Here is a 19,719-nt window from a genome sequence, read left to right as displayed (position 1 = left end):
GGGATTGGTCAAGGTGAAAGGTTAAAAGGTCAAGCATGTGTGTTGCTGCACGTGAGAGATAGTGGGGGGGATATTGTGGGGATAGTGGGGGGATAGTGTGGGGATAGTGGGAGGATAGTGTGGGGATAGTGTGGGGATAGTGGGAGGATAGTGTTGGGATAGTGTTGGGATAGTGGGAGGATAGTGGGGGATAGTGGAGGGATAGTGTGGGGGATAGTGGGGGGGATAGTGTGGGGATAGTGTGGGGATAGTGGGGGGATAGTGTGGGGATAGTGGGGGGATAGTGTGGGGATAGTGGGGGGATAGTGGGAGGATAGTGGGGGGATAGTGGGAGGATAGTGTGGGGATAGTGGGGGGATAGTGTGGGGATAGTGTGGGGATAGTGTGGGGATAGTGTGGGGATAGTGGGAGGATAGTGGGAGGATAGTGGGGGGATAGTGTGGGGATAGTGGGGGGATAGTGGGGGATAGTGTGGGGATAGTGGGGGGATAGTGGGGGATAGTGTGGGGATAGTGTGAGGATAGTGGGGGATAGTGTGGGGATAGTGTGAGGATAGTGGGGGGATAGTGTGGGGATAGTGGGGGGATAGTGGGAGGATAGTGTGGGGATAGTGGGGGGATAGTGGGAGGATAGTGGGGGGATAGTGGGAGGATAGTGTGGGGATAGTGTTGGGATAGTGGGGGGATAGTGTTGGGATAGTGTTGGGATAGTGGGGGGATAGTGTTGGGATAGTGGGAGGATAGTGGGAGGATAGTGGGGGGATAGTGGGGGGATAGTGTGGGGATAGTGTTGGGATAGTGGGGGGATAGTGTGGGGATAGTGTGGGGATAGTGTGGGGATAGTGGGGGGATAGTGTGGGGATAGTGGGGGATAGTGGGAGGATAGTGTGGGGATAGTGGGGGGATAGTGTGGGGATAGTGTGGGGATAGTGTTGGGATAGTGTGGGGATAGTGGGAGGATAGTGTGGGGATAGTGTGGGGATAGTGGGAGGATAGTGTGGGGATAGTGGGGGATAGTGTGGGGATAGTGGGAGGATAGTGGGGGGATAGTGGGAGGATAGTGTGGGGATAGTGTGGGGATAGTGGGGGATAGTGGGGGATAGTGTGGGGATAGTGTTGGGATAGTGTGGGGATAGTGGGGGGATAGTGGGGGGATAGTGGGAGGATAGTGGGGGATAGTGGGGGGATAGTGTGGGGATAGTGTTGGGATAGTGGGGGATAGTGGGGGGGATAGTGGGGGGGGGATAGTGTTGGGATAGTGTGGGGATAGTGGGGGGGGGATAGTGGGAGGATAGTGTGGGGATAGTGTGGGGATAGTGGTGGGATAGTGGGAGGATAGTGTGGGGATAGTGTGGGGATAGTGGGGGATAGTGGGGGGATAGTGGTGGGATAGTGGGAGGATAGTGGGAGGATAGTGGGGGGATAGTGGTGGGATAGTGGGGGATAGTGGGGGATAGTGTTGGGATAGTGTGCTTTGAAGTGTGTGTGTGTGTGTGTGTGTGTGTGTGTGTGTGTCTCTTTAGGCTGTGGCTTGTTTCCCATTGGATTATGCCAGGTTCCTACTGGGGGAAGCAGTGTTACCAAGCCAGCTGGTTGGCAGCGGATGGAGCAGCAGGGTTGGGTGCTGGTCGGTCCTCAGGGTCTTACCTCGCTGCAGGGAGGGTTTGCTGAACGGAGTAGGTGACTGGGCGGCGGGGCCGGACATGGACCCTGGCCCAGTGGGCGTGGTCTGCAGCGATGGCTCCCTTGCGCCCTCCAGTGGATCCCCCTGAGCTGCCGCGTTGCACCGTGAAGACCCTGCGCATGTCATGGCCCGACTGGCTCGGCTGGTAGGTGTGGCTGGTCTGGCTGGTCCGGGCCCCAGGGCACCTGCTCTGACAGTCTCCGCGGGTCAGGAAGTTGTTGTCGTTGCCGTGGCAGCCACCGTACCAGAAGTGGGAGCACTTGGCGGCGGTGACGTCATAGAAGTATCGTGCCGTCCAGGCACTGCAGGAGCCGGCCGCCTTGGGCAGAGAACAGGTGGTTCTGGGAACTATAGAATGGGGGAGAAACAGGGAAGATAGTAGCGAATTCTGAGGGGAGCTCCGACCGAGACTCGAACCCGGGTCGAGAGAATGTCAACCCAACCCTTTAGCCGCCACGCCAAGTGATCCGAACCCCTTGGCGAGGTCGTTAGGTATCGTGTTAAGGTAGCACCAATACCATGCAACAAAACACAGAAAACAAAAACAATAAATGATCTATAACATTAACTTCCTGCCCTTTTTATCAGCATTCCTAAATCCTGTCTCCCATCTCTTCCTCCCGCCCAGCTCCCCCTCCTCACCTCCTCACCCCCCCTCCTCCCCCGTCCCTGTCCTACCATTGTCGGGTGGAGTGGGGCAGCCCTCTCCATCGGGACCTGCGGCGGCTGACGTACGGTCGAAACAGCAGCCGTAGGTGGTCAGACGGCACTGGATACCGTTCTCAGCTGGTAGGAGGGGAGTAGTAGGAGCCTGAGGGAGAGAGAGACAGAGAGAGAGAGAGAGAGAGAGAGAGAGAGAGAGAGAGAGAGAGAGAGAGAGAGAGAGAGAGAGAGAGAGAGAGAGAGAGAGAGAGAGAGCGAGAGAGAGACAGAGAGAGAGACAGAGAGAGAGAGAGAGAGAGACAGAGAGACAGAGAGAGAGAGAGAGAGAGAGACAGAGAGACAGAGAGAGAGAGAGAGACAGAGAGAGACAGAGAGAGACAGAGAGAGAGAGTAATAGTGTAATAGTAATAGTGTAATAGTGAAGGTGTAAACTTGGCAGTAGAAAATCTTAACAGTATATTTGACCTCTCAGCTTCCCTATCAAATCTAAAAATCTCAAATAGAAAACCGAAGAAAATTAACAACAATGACAAATGGTTTGATGAAGAATGCAAAAATCTAAGAAAGAAATTGAAAAACCTGTCCAACCAAAAACATAGAGACCCGGAAAACCTGAGTCTACGCCTTCACTATGGTGAATCACTAAAACAATACAGAAATACACTACGGAAAAAAAGGAACAGCATGTCAGAAATCAGCTCAATGTAATTGAAGAATCCATAGACTCTAACCACTTCTGGGAAAATTGGAAAACACTAAACAAACAACAACACGAAGAATTATCTATCCAAAATGGAGATGTATGGGTAAACCACTTCTCCAATCTTTTTGGCTCTATAACAAAGAATAAAGAGCAAAAACATATACATGATCAAATACAGATCTTAGAATCAACTATTAAAGACTACCAGAACCCACTGGATTCTCCAATTATATTGAATGAGTTACAGGACAAAATAAAAACCCTCCAACCCAAAAAGGCCTGTGGTGTTGATGGTATCCTCAATGAAATGATCAAATATACAGACAACAAATTCCAATTGGCTATACTAAAACTCTTTAACATCATCCTTAGCTCTGGCATCTTCCCCAATATTTGGAACCAAGGACTGATCACCCCAATCCACAAAAATGGAGACAAATTTGACCCCAATAACTACCGTGGAATATGCGTCAACAGTAACCTTGGGAAAATCCTCTGCATTATCATTAACAGCAGACTCGTGCACTTCCTCAATGAAAACAATGTACTGAGCAAATGTCAAATTGGCTTTTTACCAAATTACCGTACAACAGACCATGTATTCACCCTGCACACCTAATTGACAACCAAACAAACCAAAACAAAGGCAAAGTCTTCTCATGCTTTGTTGATTTCAAAAAAGCCTTCGACTCAAGGGTCTGCTATACAAACTGATGGAAAGTGGTGTTGGGGGTAAAACATACGACATCATAAAATCCATGTACACAAACAACAAGTGTGCGGTTAAAATTGGCAAAAACACACAAATTTCTTCACACAGGGTCGTGGGGTTACACAAGGATGCAGCTTAAGCCCCACCCTCTTCAACATATATATCAACGAACTGGCGCGGGCACTAGAAAAGTCTGCAGCACCCGGCCTCACCCTACTAGAATCTGAAGTCAAATGTCTGCTGTTTGCTGATGATCTGGTGCTTCTGTCACCAACCAAGGAGGGCCTACAGCAGCACCTAGATCTTATGCACAGATTCTGTCAGACCTGGACCCTGACAGTAAATCTCAGTAAGACCAAAATAATGGTGTTCCAAAAAAGGTCCAGTCACCAGGACCACAAATACAAATTCCATCTAGACACTGTTGCCCTAGAGCACACAAAAAACTATACATACCTTGGCCTAAACATCAGCGCCACAGGTAACTTCCACAAAGCTGTGAACGATCTGAGAGACAAGGCAAGAAGGGCATTCTATGCCATCAAAAGGAACATAAATTTCAACATACCAATTAGGATTTGGCTAAAAATACTTGAATCAGTCATAGAGCCCATTGCCCTTTATGGTTGTGAGGTCTGGGGTCCGCTCACCAACCAAGACTTTACAAAATGGGACAAACACCAAATTGAGACTCTGCACGCAGAATTCTGCAAAAATATCCTCCGTGTACAACGTAGAACACCAAATAATGCATGCAGAGCAGAATTAGGCTGATACCCACTAATTATCAAAATCCAGAAAAGAGCTGTTAAATTCTATAACCACCTAAAAGGAAGCGATTCCCAAACCTTCCACAACAAAGCCATCACCTACAGAGAGATGAACCTGGAGAAGAGTCCCCTAAGCAAGCTGGTCCTGGGGCTCTGTTCACAAACACAAACACACCCTACAGAGCCCCGTGACAGCAGCACAATTAGACCCAACCAAATCATGAGAAAACAAAAAGATAATTACTTGACACATTGGAAAGAATTAACAAAAAAACAGAGCAAACTAGAATGCTATTTGGCCCTACACAGAGAGTACACAGCGGCAGAATACCTGACCACTGTGACTGACCCAAAATTAAGGAAAGCTTTGACTATGTACAGACTCAGCGAGCATAGCCTTGCTATTGAGAAAGGCCGCCGTAGGCAGACATGGCTCTCAAGAGAAGACAGGCTATGTGCTCACTGCCCACAAAATGAGGTGGAAACTGAGCTGCACTTCCTAACCTCCTGCCCAATGTATGACCATATTAGAGAGACATATTTCCCTCAGATTACACAGATCCACAAAGAATTCGAAAACAAATCCAATTTTGAAAAACTCCCATATCTACTGGGTGAAATTCCACAGTGTGCCATCAGAGCGGCAAGATTTGTGACCTGTTGCCACGAGAAAAGGGCAACCAGTGAAGAACACGCACCATTGTAAATAATACACATATCTATGCTTATTTATTTTATCTTGTGTCCTTTACCATTTGCACATTGTAAAAACACTGTATATATATAATATGACATTTGTAATGTCTTTATTGTTTTGAAACTTCTGTATGTGTGATGTCTACTGTTAATTTTGATTGTTTATTTCACTATATATTATATACCTTACTTGCTTTGGCAATGTTAACACATGTTTCCCATGCCAATAAAGCCCCTTGAATTGAATTGAATTGAATTGAGAGAGACAGAGACAGAGAGACAGAGAGACAGAGAGAGAGAGACAGAGAGAGAGAGAGAGAGAGAGAGAGACAGAGAGACAGAGAGAGAGAGAGAGAGAGAGAGAGACAGAGAGAGAGAGAGAGAGAGAGACAGAGACAGAGAGACAGAGAGACAGAGAGACAGAGAGACAGAGAGAGAGACAGAGAGAGAGAGAGACAGAGAGAGAGAGAGAGAGACAGAGACAGAGAGACAGAGAGACAGAGAGAGAGACAGAGAGAGAGAGACAGAGAGAGCACGGGGGTGGCAGCATCATGTTGTGGGGGTGCTTTGCTGCAGGAGGGACTGGTGCACTTCACAAAATAGATGGCATCATAAGGGTGGAAAATTATGTGGATATATTGGAGCAACATCTCAAGACATCAGTCAGGAAGTTAAAGATTGGGCACAAATGGGTCTTCCAAATGGACAATGACCCCAAGCATACTTCCAAAGTTGTGGCAAAATGGCTTAAGGACAACAAAGTCAAGGTATTGGAGTGGCCATCACAAAGCCCTGACCTCAATCCTATAGAAAATTTGTGGGCAGAACTGAAAAAGCATGTGCGAGCAAGGAGGCCTACAAACCTGACTCAGTTACACCAGCTCTGTCAGGAGGAATGGGCCAGAATTCACCCAACTTATTGTGGGAAGCTTGTGGAAGGCTACCCGAAACGTTTGACCCAAGTTAAACAATTTAAAGGCAATGCTACCAAATACTAATTGATTGTATGTAATCTTCTGACCCACTGGGAATGTGATGAAAGAAATAAAAGTTTAAATAAATCACTCTACTATTATTCTGACATTTACATTCTTAAAATAAACCGGTGATCCTAACTAACCTAAAACAGGGAATTTATACTAGGATTAACTGTCAGGAATTGTGAAAAACTGAGTTTAAATGTATTTTGGCTAAGGTGTATGTAAACTTCTGACTTCAACTGTATATATAACAATTCTCTCTCTCTCTATAACACTTCTCTCTATATATAACACTTCTCTCTCTATATAACACTTCTCTCTATATATAACACTTCTCTCTCTCTATAACACTTCACTCTCTCTCTCTCTCTCTGTAACACTTCTCTCTCTCTATAACACTTGTCTCTCTCTATAACACTTCTCTTTCTCTCGATAACACTTCACTCTCTCTCTCTCTCTATAACACTTCTCTTTCTCTCTATAAAACTTCTCTAATCTCTATAACACTTCACTCTCTCTCTTTCTCTCTATAACACTTCACTCACTCTCTCTCTCTGTAACACTTCTCTCTCTATATAACACTTGTCTTTCTCTATAACACTTCTCTTTCTCTCTCTATAACACTTCTCTCTATATATAACACTTTCTCTCTCTCTCTCTCTGTCTCTCTCTCTCTCTATAACACTTCTCTTTCTCTCTATAACACTTCTCTCTATATATAACACTTCTCTCTCTCTCTCTATAACACTTCTCTCTCTATAACACTTCTCACTCTCTCTCTCTCTATATATATATATAACACTTATCTTTCTCTATATAACACTTCACTCACTCTCTCTCTGTAACACTTCTCTCTCTCTATAACACTTGTCTCTCTCTATAACACTTCTCTTTCTCTCTATAACACTTCTCTTTCTCTATAACACTTCACTCTCTCTCTCTCTCTATAACACTTCACTCACTCTCTCTCTCTGTAACACTTCTCTCTCTCTATAACACTTGTCTCTCTCTATAACACTTATCTTTCTCTCTATAACATTTCACTCTCTCTCTCTATAACACTTCTCTCTATATATAACACTTCTATTTCTCTCGATAACACTTCACTCTCTCTCTCTATAACACTTCTCTCTATATATAACACTTCTCACTCTCTCTCTCTGTCTCTCTCTCTCTATAACACTTCTCTTTCTCTCTATAACACTTCTCTAATCTCTATAACACTTCACTCTCTCTCTCTCTATAACACTTCACTCACTCTCTCTCTCTGTAACTTTTCTCTCTCTCTATAACACTTGTCTCTCTCTATAACACTTCTCTTTCTCTCTCTATAACACTTCTCTCTCTATATAACACTTCTCTCTCTCTCTATAACACTTCTCTCTCTCTATAACACTTCTCACTCTCTCTCTCTCTCTATATATATATATAACACTTATCTTTCTCTATATAACACTTCACTCTCTCTCTCTATAACACTTCTCTCTCTCTATAACACTTCTCACTCGCTCTCTCTCTCTATATATATATATAACACTTATCTTTCTCTATATAACACTTCACTCACTCTCTTTTTCTGTAACACTTTTCACTCTCTATAACACTTGTCTCTCTGTACAAAACTATCTATATATATAACACTTCTCTCTATATATATATATAACACTTCTCTCTCTATATATAACACTTGTCTCTCTCTATAACACTTCTCTCTCTCTATAACACTTCTCTCTATATATATATAAGACTTATCTCTCTGTCTCTATATATATATATATATAACACTTCACTCTATATATATAACACTTGTCTCTCTATATATAACACTTCTCTCTCTCTATAACACTTCTCTCTCTATAACACTTCTCTCTATAACACTTCTCTCTCTATATATATATAACACTTATCTCTCTGTCTCTATAACACTTCTCTCTCTCTCTATATATATATAACACTTCTCTCTCTATATATATATATAACACTTCTCTCTATATATATAAACACTTCTCTCTATATATTTAACACTCTATAACACTTGTCTCTCTCTATAACACTTCTCTCTCTATAACACTTCTCTCTCTATAACACTTCTCTCTCTCTATATATATAACACTTATCTCTCTGTCTCTATATATATATAACACTTCTCTCTCTATATATATATATATAACACTTCTCTCTCTATATATATATATAACACTTCTCTATATATATATAACACTTCTCTCTATATATATAACACTGGTCTCTCTCTATAACACTTGTCTCTCTCTATAACACTTCTCTCTCTATAACACTTCTCTCTCTATATATATATAAGACTTATCTCTCTGTCTCTCTATATATATATATATATAACACTTCTCTCTATATATATATATATATATATACCACTTCTCTCTCTATAACACTTGTCTCTCTCTACAACACTTCACGCTCTCTCTATAACACTTCTCTCTATATCTATAACACTTCTCTCTCTCTCTACAACACTTCAATCTCACTATAACACTTATCTCTCTCTATATATAACACTTCTCTCTCTCTCTACAACACTTCTCTCTCTCTATAACACTTCTCTCTATACATATATAACACTTCTCTCTCTATATATATAACACTTCTCTCTATATATATAACACTTCTCTCTCTATATATATAACACTTCTCTATATATATATATAACACTTCTCTCTCTATATATATATATAACACTTCTCTCTCTATATATATATAACACTTCTCTCTCTATATATATATAACACTTCCCTATATATATATATATATATATAAATATATATATATATATAAAACACTTCTCTCTCTCTACAACACTTCACTCTCTCTCTACAATACTTCACTCTCTCTCTATATATAACACGTATCTCTCTATATATATATAACACTTATCTCTCTCTATATATATAACACTTCTATCTCTCTCTACAACACTTCACTCTCTCTCTATAACACTTATCTCTCTCTATATATAACACTTCTCTCTCTATATATATATATAACACTTCTCTCTCTCTCTCTACAACACTTCTCTTTCTATCTATAACACTTCTCTATCTCTCTCTACAACACTTCACTCTCTCTATAACACTTATCTCTCTATATATAACACTTCTCTATCTCTATATATATATATAACACTTATCTCTCTCTATAACACCTCAATCTATATATATATATATATAACACTTCTCTCTCTCTCTCTATAACACTTGTCTCTCTATATATATATAACACTTCTCTCTCTCTCTATAACACTTGTCTCTCTATATAACACTTCTCTCTCTCTCTACAACACTTCACTCTCTCTCTATAACATTTCTCTCTCCCCCTATAACACCTCTCTCTCAGTTCCTTACTTACCATGGGGTGGGCTAGAGGGACATATTCCAGACAACCCTCTTTGTTGAGTCCCTGTGCTGCAGACACACCATCCCTGCAACACCCATACCTGACAGACAGACAGGCAGACAGACAGGCAGACAGGCAGACACAGACAGACAGGCAGACACAGACAGACAGGCAGGCAGACAGGCAGACACAGACAGACAGGCAGGCAGGCAGACAGACAGACAGACAGACAGACAGACAGACAGACAGACAGACAGACAGACAGACACAGACAGACAGACAGACAGACAGACAGACAGACAGACAGACAGACAGACAGGCAGACAGGCAGACAGACAGACAGGCAGACAGACAGACAGGCAGGCAGGCAGGCAGGCAGACAGACAGACAGGCAGACAGGCAGACAGACAGGCAGACAGACAAACAGACAGACAGACAGACAGGCAGACAGACAGACAGGCAGACAGGCAGACAGACAGACAGACAGACAGACAGACAGACAGACAGACAGACAGACAGACAGACAGACAGAGAGACCAGTAGTTATTTTTTTACTGTTGAAAGTTTGAGCAGAGAACAGAGAGAGCACTGTCAACAGAGAGACAACAAAGTTGCTATAGAAAATGCCACTGGTCTGTTACCTATAAAGCTATAGGCCTACATGGTAAACCCTATAGAGAAATAGAGGCCACCCCTTACTCTTTATTGCAGCCCCGTAATGAGAGGTTAGAGCTGAGCTCAGCTGAATACAGTACCTGGTGTTAATACAGCCATACTCCTCACAGCCCTCCCTGTTGGAACCCTGTGATATGGTCACACCATCCCTGCAGCATCCATACCTGGGGGGGAGAGGGGGGGAGAGGGGGACAGACAGAGAGAGACAGAGAGAGAGAGAGAGAGAGAGAGAGAGAGAGAGAGAGAGGGGGAGAGAGGGTGGGGAGAGAGAGACAGAGAGAGAGAGAGAGAGAGAGAGAGAGAGAGAGAGGGGGAGAGAGAGAGAGACAGAGAGAGAAACAGAGAAACAGAGAGAGAGAGGGAGAGAGAGGGGGAGAGAGAGAGAGACAGAGAGAGAAACAGAGAAACAGAGAGGGAGAGGGAGAGAGAGAGAGAGAGAAACAGAGAAACAGAGAGAGAGAGGGAGAGAGAGAGAGAGAGAGAAAGAGAGAAAGAGAAATTTAGTCAGACAGACAGTCGGGGAATGAGAAAGAGAACGTTTGAACAGGGGATCGTTCCCGAGAACAGCCCAGGCTACAAACTGACCATAGAACATGTTTCAAATAGACCTCTGACCCTATAGAGTTATATGGTAAACCCTGCTAGCCCCTGGTGGTGCAGAAAGACAGGGAGGATGGAGCTCAGTGTGTGTGTGTGTGTGTGTGTGTGTGTGTGTGTGTGTGTGTGTGTGTGTGTGTGTGTGTGTGTGTGTGTGTGTGTGTGTGTGTGTGTGTGTGTGTGTGTGTTCTACCTGGTGGTGGTGCAGACAGCCTGCTCAGGGCTGGATCCCCGTGGACAGCCCAGACCCCCTGTTCCCCCAGCAGCCATCACTCCGTCTGGACAGCAACCGTAGTAGGACCGGCTACAGTGTTGGGCTGGCCCGGAGCTGTGACCATGGTACACTGTGTTGGTCTGGTGGTCAGCAGAGTCTGGTCTGAGGACTGAGAGAGACAAGCATAGTAATTACATAGGGGGCAACGGTAGATACAGGTTCTGCCAACACAACTCAACACAGGATAGAGAGGTTCTGTAACTCAACACAGGGTAGAGAGAGAGGTTCTGTAACTCAACACAGGGTAGAGAGAGAGGTTCTGTAACTCAACACAGGGTAGAGAGAGGTTCTGTAACTCAACACAGGATAGAGAGAGGTTCTGTAAATCAACACAGGGTAGAGAGAGAGGTTCTGTAACTCAACACAGGGTAGAGAGAGGTTCTGTAACTCAACACAGGGTAGAGAGAGGTTCTGTAACTCAACACAGGGTAGAGAGAGGTTCTGTAACTCAACACAGGGTAGAGAGAGGTTCTGTACCTCAACACAGGGTAGAGAGAGGTTCTGTAACTCAACACAGGATAGAGAGAGAGGTTCTGTAACTCAACACAGGGTAGAGAGAGGTTCTGTAACTCAACACAGGATAGAGAGAGAGGTTCTGTAACTCAACACAGGGTAGAGAGAGGTTCTGTAACTCAACACAGGGTAGAGAGAGGTTCTGTAACTCAACACAGGGTAGAGAGAGAGGTTCTGTACCTCAACACAGGGTAGAGAGAGGTTCTGTACCTCAACACAGGGTAGAGAGAGGTTCTGTACCTCAACACAGGGTAGAGAGAGAGGTTCTGTAACTCAACACAGGGTAGAGAGAGGTTCTGTAACTCAACACAGGGTAGAGAGAGGTTCTGTAACTCAACACAGGGTAGAGAGGTTCTGTAACTCAACACAGGGTAGAGAGAGGTTCTGTAACTCAACACAGGGTAGAGAGGGTTCTGTAACTCAACACAGGGTAGAGAGAGGTTCTGTAACTCAACACAGGGTAGAGAGAGGTTCTGTAACTCAACACAGGGTAGAGAGAGGTTCTGTAACTCAACACAGGGTAGAGAGAGGTTCTGTAACTCAACACAGGGTAGAGAGAGGTTCTGTAACTCAACACAGGGTAGAGAGAGGTTCTGTAACTCAACACAGGGTAGAGAGAGGTTCTGTAACTCAACACAGGGTAGAGAGAGAGGTTCTGTACCTCAACACAGGGTAGAGAGAGGTTCTGTAAATCAACACAGGGTAGAGAGAGAGGTTCTGTAACTCAACACAGGATAGAGAGAGAGGTTCTGTACCTCAACACAGGGTAGAGAGAGAGGTTCTGTAACTCAACACAGGGTAGAGAGAGAGGTTCTGTACCTCAACACAGGGTAGAGAGAGGTTATGTACCTCAACACAGGGTAGAGAGAGGTTCTGTACCTCAACACAGGGTAGAGAGAGGTTATGTAACTCAACACAGGGTAGAGAGAGGTTCTGTAACTCAACACAGGGTAGAGAGAGGTTATGTACCTCAACACAGGGTAGAGAGAGGTTCTGTAACTCAACACAGGGTAGAGAGAGGTTATGTACCTCAACACAGGGTAGAGAGAGGTTATGTACCTCAACACAGGGTAGAGAGAGGTTATGTACCTCAACACAGGGTAGAGAGAAGATGTTTATGCTGAGTGCCAGTCTGTTTCTTGTCTCTTGACAACACCACATGAATGACATCAATAGATCCAAGTAGAGACTACACAGCACTGTAGCTACACCACCCAGACTACACAGCACTGTAGCTACACCACCCAGACTACACAGCACTGTAGCTACACCACCCAGACTACACAGCACTGTAGCTACACCACCCAGACTACACAGCACTGTAGACACCACCCAGACTACACAGCACGGTAGCTACACCACCCAGACTACACAGCACTGTAGACACCACCCAGACTACCCAGCACTGTAGACACCACCCAGACTACACAGCACTGTAGACACCACCCAGACTACCCAGCACTGTAGACACCACCCAGACTACACAGCACTGTAGGTACACCACTACACCGCAGTAGTACTAGGATATACACCACAGTAGGATATACACCACAGTAGGATATACACCGCAGTAGGATATACACCACAGTAGGGTATACACCACAGTAGGACTAGGATATACACCACAGTAGGACTAGGATATACACCACAGTAGGGTATACACCACAGTAGGACTAGGATATACACCGCAGTAGGGTATACACCACAGTAGGATATACACCGCAGTAGGATATACACCACAGTAGGACTAGGATATACACCACAGTAGGGTATACACCACAGTAGGATATACACCACAGTAGAACTAGGATATATACCACAGTAGGATATACACCACAGTAGGATATACACCACAGTAGGACTAGGATATACACCGCAGTAGGGTATACACCACAGTAGGATATACACCGCAGTAGAACTAGGACATATACCGCAGTAGGATATACACCGCAGTAGGGTATACACCACAGTAGGATATACACCACAGTAGGACTAGGATATACACCGCAGTAGGCTATACACCACAGTAGGATATACACCACATTAGGATATACACCACAGTAGGATATACACCACAGTAGGATATACACCACAGTAGGATATAGACCACAGTAGGATATACACCACAGTAGGATATACACCACAGTAGGATATACACCACATTAGGATATACACCACAGTAGGATATACACCACAGTAGGATATACACCACAGTAGGATATACACCACAGTAGGGTAATACCACATTAGGATATACACCACAGTAGGGTATACACCACAGTAGGATATACACCACATTAGGATATACACCACAGTAGGGTATACACCACAGTAGGATATACACCACAGTAGGATATACACCACAGTAGGATATACACCACAGTAGGATATACACCACAGTAGGGTAATACCACATTAGGATATACACCACAGTAGGGTATACACCACAGTAGGATATACACCACAGTAGGGTAATACCACATTAGGATATACACCACAGTAGGGTATACACCACAGTAGGATATACACCACATTAGGATATACACCACAGTAGGGTATACACCACAGTAGGATATACACCACAGTAGGATATACACCACAGTAGGATATACACCACAGTAGGATATACACCACAGTAGCACTAGGATATACACCACAGTAGAACTAGGATATACACCGCAGTAGAACTAGGCTATACACTGCAGTAGGATATACACCGCAGTAGCACTAGGATATACACCACAGTAGAACTAGGATATACACCGCAGTAGAACTAGGATATATACTGCAGTAGGATATACACCACAGTAGGACTAGGATATACACCACAGTAGAACTAGGATATACACCACAGTAGGATATATATACCACAGTAGAACTAGGATATACACCACAGTAGGACTAGGATATATACTGCAGTAGGATAGACACCACAGTAGGATATACACCACAGTAGGGTATACACCACAGTAGGGTAAACACCACAGTAGGGTAAACACCACAGTAGGATATGCACCACAGTAGGATATGCACCACAGTAGGGTATACACCACAGTAGGGTATACACCACAGTAGGGTAAACACCACAGTAGGGTAAACACCACAGTAGGATATACACCACAGTAGGATATACACCACAGTAGGATATGCACCACAGTAGGATATACACCACAGTAGGATATACACCACAGTAGGATATGCACCACAGTAGGATATACACCACAGTAGGATATACACCACAGTAGGATATACACCACAGTAGGATATACACCGCAGTAGGATATACACCACAGTAGGATATACACCACAGTAGGGTATACACCACAGTAGGGTAAACACCACAGTAGGGTAAACACCACAGTAGGATATACACCACAGTAGGATATACACCACAGTAGGATATACACCACAGTAGGATATACACCACAGTAGGATATACACCACAGTAGGATATGCACCACAGTAGGATATACACCACAGTAGGATATACACCACAGTAGGATATACACCACAGTAGGATATACACCACAGTAGGATATACACCACAGTAGGACTAGGATATACACCACAGTAGGATATACACCACAGTAGGATATACACCACAGTAGGGTAATACCACAGTAGGATATACACCACATTAGGATATACACCACAGTAGGGTATATATCGCAGTAGAACTAGGATATATACCGCAGTAGGACTGACATCACAGCTCCATCCAGCCTGCCCATCTGCACCACCACCAGGTAGACCAAACACACACAAGTTCAGGCAGAACAGGACAGACAGAGTCACTGTCCAGGCCAGCGCTCACTCACACACTCCAGTGCCTCCAAATATTTTAATCAGACTGCCCAATCCTACGGACCCCGAAAACATGTCAATCAGAACAGGATAATTAGGATGGGGGGCTGGAGGAGAGGGACAGGGGGTGGGGGGCTGGAGGAGAGGGACAGGGGGGTGGGGCGGAACTGGAGGAGAGGGACAGGGGGTGGGGGGGCTGGAGGAGAGGGACAGGGGGTGGGGGGGAACTGGAGGAGAGGGACAGGGGGTGGGGGGGGGGCTGTTGCCAGAAAGTTGGAAGCACAGAATCATCTAGAATGTCATTGTATGCTGTAGCGTTAAGATTTCCCTTCACTAGAACTAAGGGGACTAGCCCGAACCATGAAAAACAGCCCCAGACAATTATTCCTCCTCCACCAAACTTTACAGTTGGCATTCTGCATTGGTTGCAGGTAGCGTTCTCCTGGCATCCACCAAAACCCAAATTTGTCAGTCTTACTGCCAGATGGTGAAGCGTGATTCATCACTCCAGAGAACACGATTCCACTGCTCCAGAGTCCAATAGCGGCGAGCTCCAGGTGACGCTTGGCATTGAGCGTGGTGATCTTAGGCTTGTGTGCGGCTGCTCGGCCATGGAAACCCATTTCATGAAGTTCCCGACAGACAGCTCTTGTGCTGACGTTGCTTCCAGAGGCAGTTTGGAACTCGGTAGTGAGGGTTGCAACCGAGGACAGACGATTTTTACACGCTTCCGCACTCGGCGGTCCCTTTCTGAGAGCTTGTGTGGCCTACCACTTCACGGCTGAGCCGTTGTTGCTCCTAGAGGTTTCCACTTCACAATAACAGCACTTATAGTTGACCGAGGCAGCTCTAGCCGGGAAGCAATTTTGGCATCCTTTGACGGTGCCTTCATTCGAAAGTCACTGAGCCCTTCAGTAAGGTCATTCTACTGCATTTGTCTTTGGAGATCGCATGGCAGTGTTCTCGATTTTACACACCAGTCTGCAACAGGTTTGGCTGAAATAGCAGAATCCACTCATTTGAATGGGTGTCCACTTACGTTTGTATATATTGTGCACCTGTATGAAAGTCAAGAACACTCAAGTTCACTTGGACAGATAGATGGAGTTAGGAACAACCTGTATTGTGATCGGGGACGCCGTGCTGTGTGTTGTCTTGTCCTCTGGGATCCTGCATGCTGGGGACAACTGGACAACAACAACAAGAGACACAGAATTACAGATGTATTCTGTAGATTATATGGTTGAGATTCATGTCTATTTCGACGACAATCAGCACACACACACACACACACACACACACACCCACCCAGCCACCCACACCCACCCACCCACCCACCCAGCCACCCACACACACACACACACACACACACACACACACACACACACACACACACACACACACACACACACACACACACACACACACACACACACCATGTCTCACCCTGTGGGCTGTAGCAGGGCTGTGTGTTGCAGGTCTCCACTGTGAGGGGTTTGGGGACGGAGTTACAACGTTCCACTGGGTACAGGTTCCTCTCTCTGTCAGAACACATCACCTGGCGCTCACGCAGACCTGACTCACAGCTCTTAGAGCACTGGAGACAAGAGAGGAGGAGAGGAGGAGAGGTGGAGAGGAGAGGAGGAGAGGAAATGAGGAGAGAGTATAGGAGGAGGAGAGGTGGAGAGGAGGAGAGGAGTGGAGAGGAGAGGAGGGGGAGAGAGGAGAGGAGAGGAGAGGAGAGGAGGAGGAGAGGTGGAGAGGAGTGGAGGAAAGGAGGAGAGGAGGAGAGGAAATGAGGAGAGGAAATGAGGAGAGAAAATAGGAGGAGAGGAGGAGAGGGAGAGAGGAAATGAGATGGAGAGGAGAGGAGATGAGAGGAGGAGGATGAGAGAGGAGGAGGAGAGGTGAGGAGGAGGAGAGGTGGAGAGGAGGAGGAGAGGAGGAGAGGTGGAGGAGAGGAGGAGAGGTGGAGAGGAGGAGAGATGAGGATAGGAGATGAGGTAGAGAGGAGATGAGAGGAGGAGGTGGAGAGATGGAGGAGGAGAGGTGGAGGGAGGAGGAGGAGAGGAGAGGAGATGAGGTGAAGAGGAGAGGAGGAGGAGAGGTGGAGAGGTGAAGAGGAGGAGGAGAGGAGGGAGATGAGGTGAGATGAGGTAGAGAGGAGATGGAGAGGTGAAGAGGAGGAGGAGGAGAGAGGAGGAGAGGTGGAGAGGAGGAGGAGAGAGGAGGAGAGGTGGAGAGGAGGAGGAGAGGTGGAGAGGTGAAGAGGAGGAGGAGAGGTGGAGAGGAGAGGAGGAGAGAAGGAGGAGAGGTGGAGAGGTGAAGAGGAGGAGGAGAGGTGGAGAGGAGAGGAGGAGAGGAGGAGAGAAGGAGGAGAGGTGGAGAGGTGAAGAGGAGGAGGAGAGAGGGAGGAGGAGGAGAGGAGGAGGAGAGGTGAGGAGAGGAGGAGAGGAGGAGAGGTGGAGAGGTGAAGAGGAGGAGGAGAGGAGAGGAGGAGGAGAGGTGGAGAGGTGAAGGGAGGAGGAGGTGGAGAGGAGAGGGAGAGAGGAGGAGAGAAGGAGGAGAGGGTGGAGAGGTGAAGAGGAGGAGGAGAGGAGAGGTGAGGAGAGGTGAGGAGAGGAGGAGAGGAGGAGAGGTGGAGAGGTGGAGAGGAGGAGGAGGGGTGGAGAGGAGGAGAGGAGAGGTGAGGAGAGGTGAGGAGAGGTGAGGAGAGGTGGAGAGGAGGAGGAGAGGTGTGTGTGTGTGCGTGTGCATGTGCGTGTGTTAATTGCATAAGCGTGTGTGTGCAATGAGTTTGTGTGTCTGTCTGTTCCACTCACCAGTCCCCAGTCTCCAACGTGCCAGCTGACAGCCAGTAGGCATGCGGGCATGGAGCAGGGCTGGGCGGCTACAGGGCGGAGTGAGGCGACGCAGGAGGTGTCTGCTAGCTGGACTGATGCTGCTCCGACACACATCACCTCTCTGGACTGATCCCCTGTCCCACATGTCACTGAGCACTGCAGAGTAACACACCACAATGTAGCTAGTTAAACTGAACACTGGAGAGAACACAACACAATGTAGCTAGTAAAACGGAACACTGCAGAGAACACAACACAATGTAGCTAGTTAAACTGATCACTGGAGAGAACACAACACAATGTAGCTAGTTAAACTGAACACTGCAGAGAACACAACACAATGTAGCTAGTTAAACTGAACACTGGAGAGAACACAACACAATGTAGCTAGTAAATCTGAACACTGGGTAGAGAACACAACACAATGTAGCTAGTTAAACTGAACACTGGAGAACAGAACACAACACAATGTAGCTAGTAAATCTGAACACTGGAGAGAATACAACACAATGTAGCTAGTAAATCTGAACACTGGAGAGAACACAACACAATGTAGCTAGTTAAACTGAACACTGGAGAGAACACAACACAATGTAGCTAGTAAAACGGAACACTGCAGAGAACACAACACAATGTAGCTAGTTAAACTGATCACTGGAGAGAACACAACACAATGTAGCTAGTTAAACTGAACACTGCAGAGAACACAACACAATGTAGCTAGTTAAACTGAACACTGGAGAGAACACAACACAATGTAGCTAGTAAATCTGAACACTGGAGAGAACACAACACAATGTAGCTAGTAAATCTGAACACTGGAGAGAACACAACACAATGTAGCTAGTTAAACTGAACCTACACTGGAGAGAACACAATACAATGTAGCTCGTTAAACTGAACACTGGAGAGAACACAACACAATGTAGCTAGTAAATCTGAACACTGGAGAGAACACAACGCAATGTAGCTCGTTAAACTGAACACTGGAGAGAACACAACACAATGTAGCTAGTAAATCTGAACACTGGAGAGAACACAATAAAATGTAGCTCGTTAAACTGAACACTGGAGAGAACACACCACAATGTAGCTAGGTAAACTGAACACTGCAGAGAACACAACACAATGTAGCTAGTTAAACTGAACACTGGAGAGAACACAACACAATGTAGCTAGTTAAACTGAACACTGGAGAGAACACAACACAATGTAGCTAGTAAATCTGAACACTGGAGAGAACACAATACAATGTAGCTCGTTAAACTGAACACTGGAGAGAACACAACACAATGTAGCTAGTTAAACTGAACACTGGAGAGAACACAACACAATGTAGCTAGTTAAACTGAACACTGGAGAGAACACAACACAATGTTGCTAGTTAAACTGAACACTGCAGAGAACACAACACAATGTAGCTAGTTAAACTGAACA

The 19,719-nt window shown here is 45.5% G+C and overlaps 1 pseudogene; it reads right to left on the bottom strand.

The window, feature by feature from the left end:
* Positions 1-1,492: 1,492 nt before the first annotated feature.
* The window catches only part of LOC135532091 (papilin-like), a 112,078-nt pseudogene continuing 93,851 nt past the window's right edge, over positions 1,493-19,719 (bottom strand).

This window comes from Oncorhynchus masou, unplaced genomic scaffold (assembly GCF_036934945.1).
Source record: "Oncorhynchus masou masou isolate Uvic2021 unplaced genomic scaffold, UVic_Omas_1.1 unplaced_scaffold_1720, whole genome shotgun sequence".
Lineage (NCBI taxonomy): Eukaryota > Metazoa > Chordata > Actinopteri > Salmoniformes > Salmonidae > Oncorhynchus > Oncorhynchus masou.
This window is presented reverse-complemented; position numbering and strand designations above follow the sequence as displayed.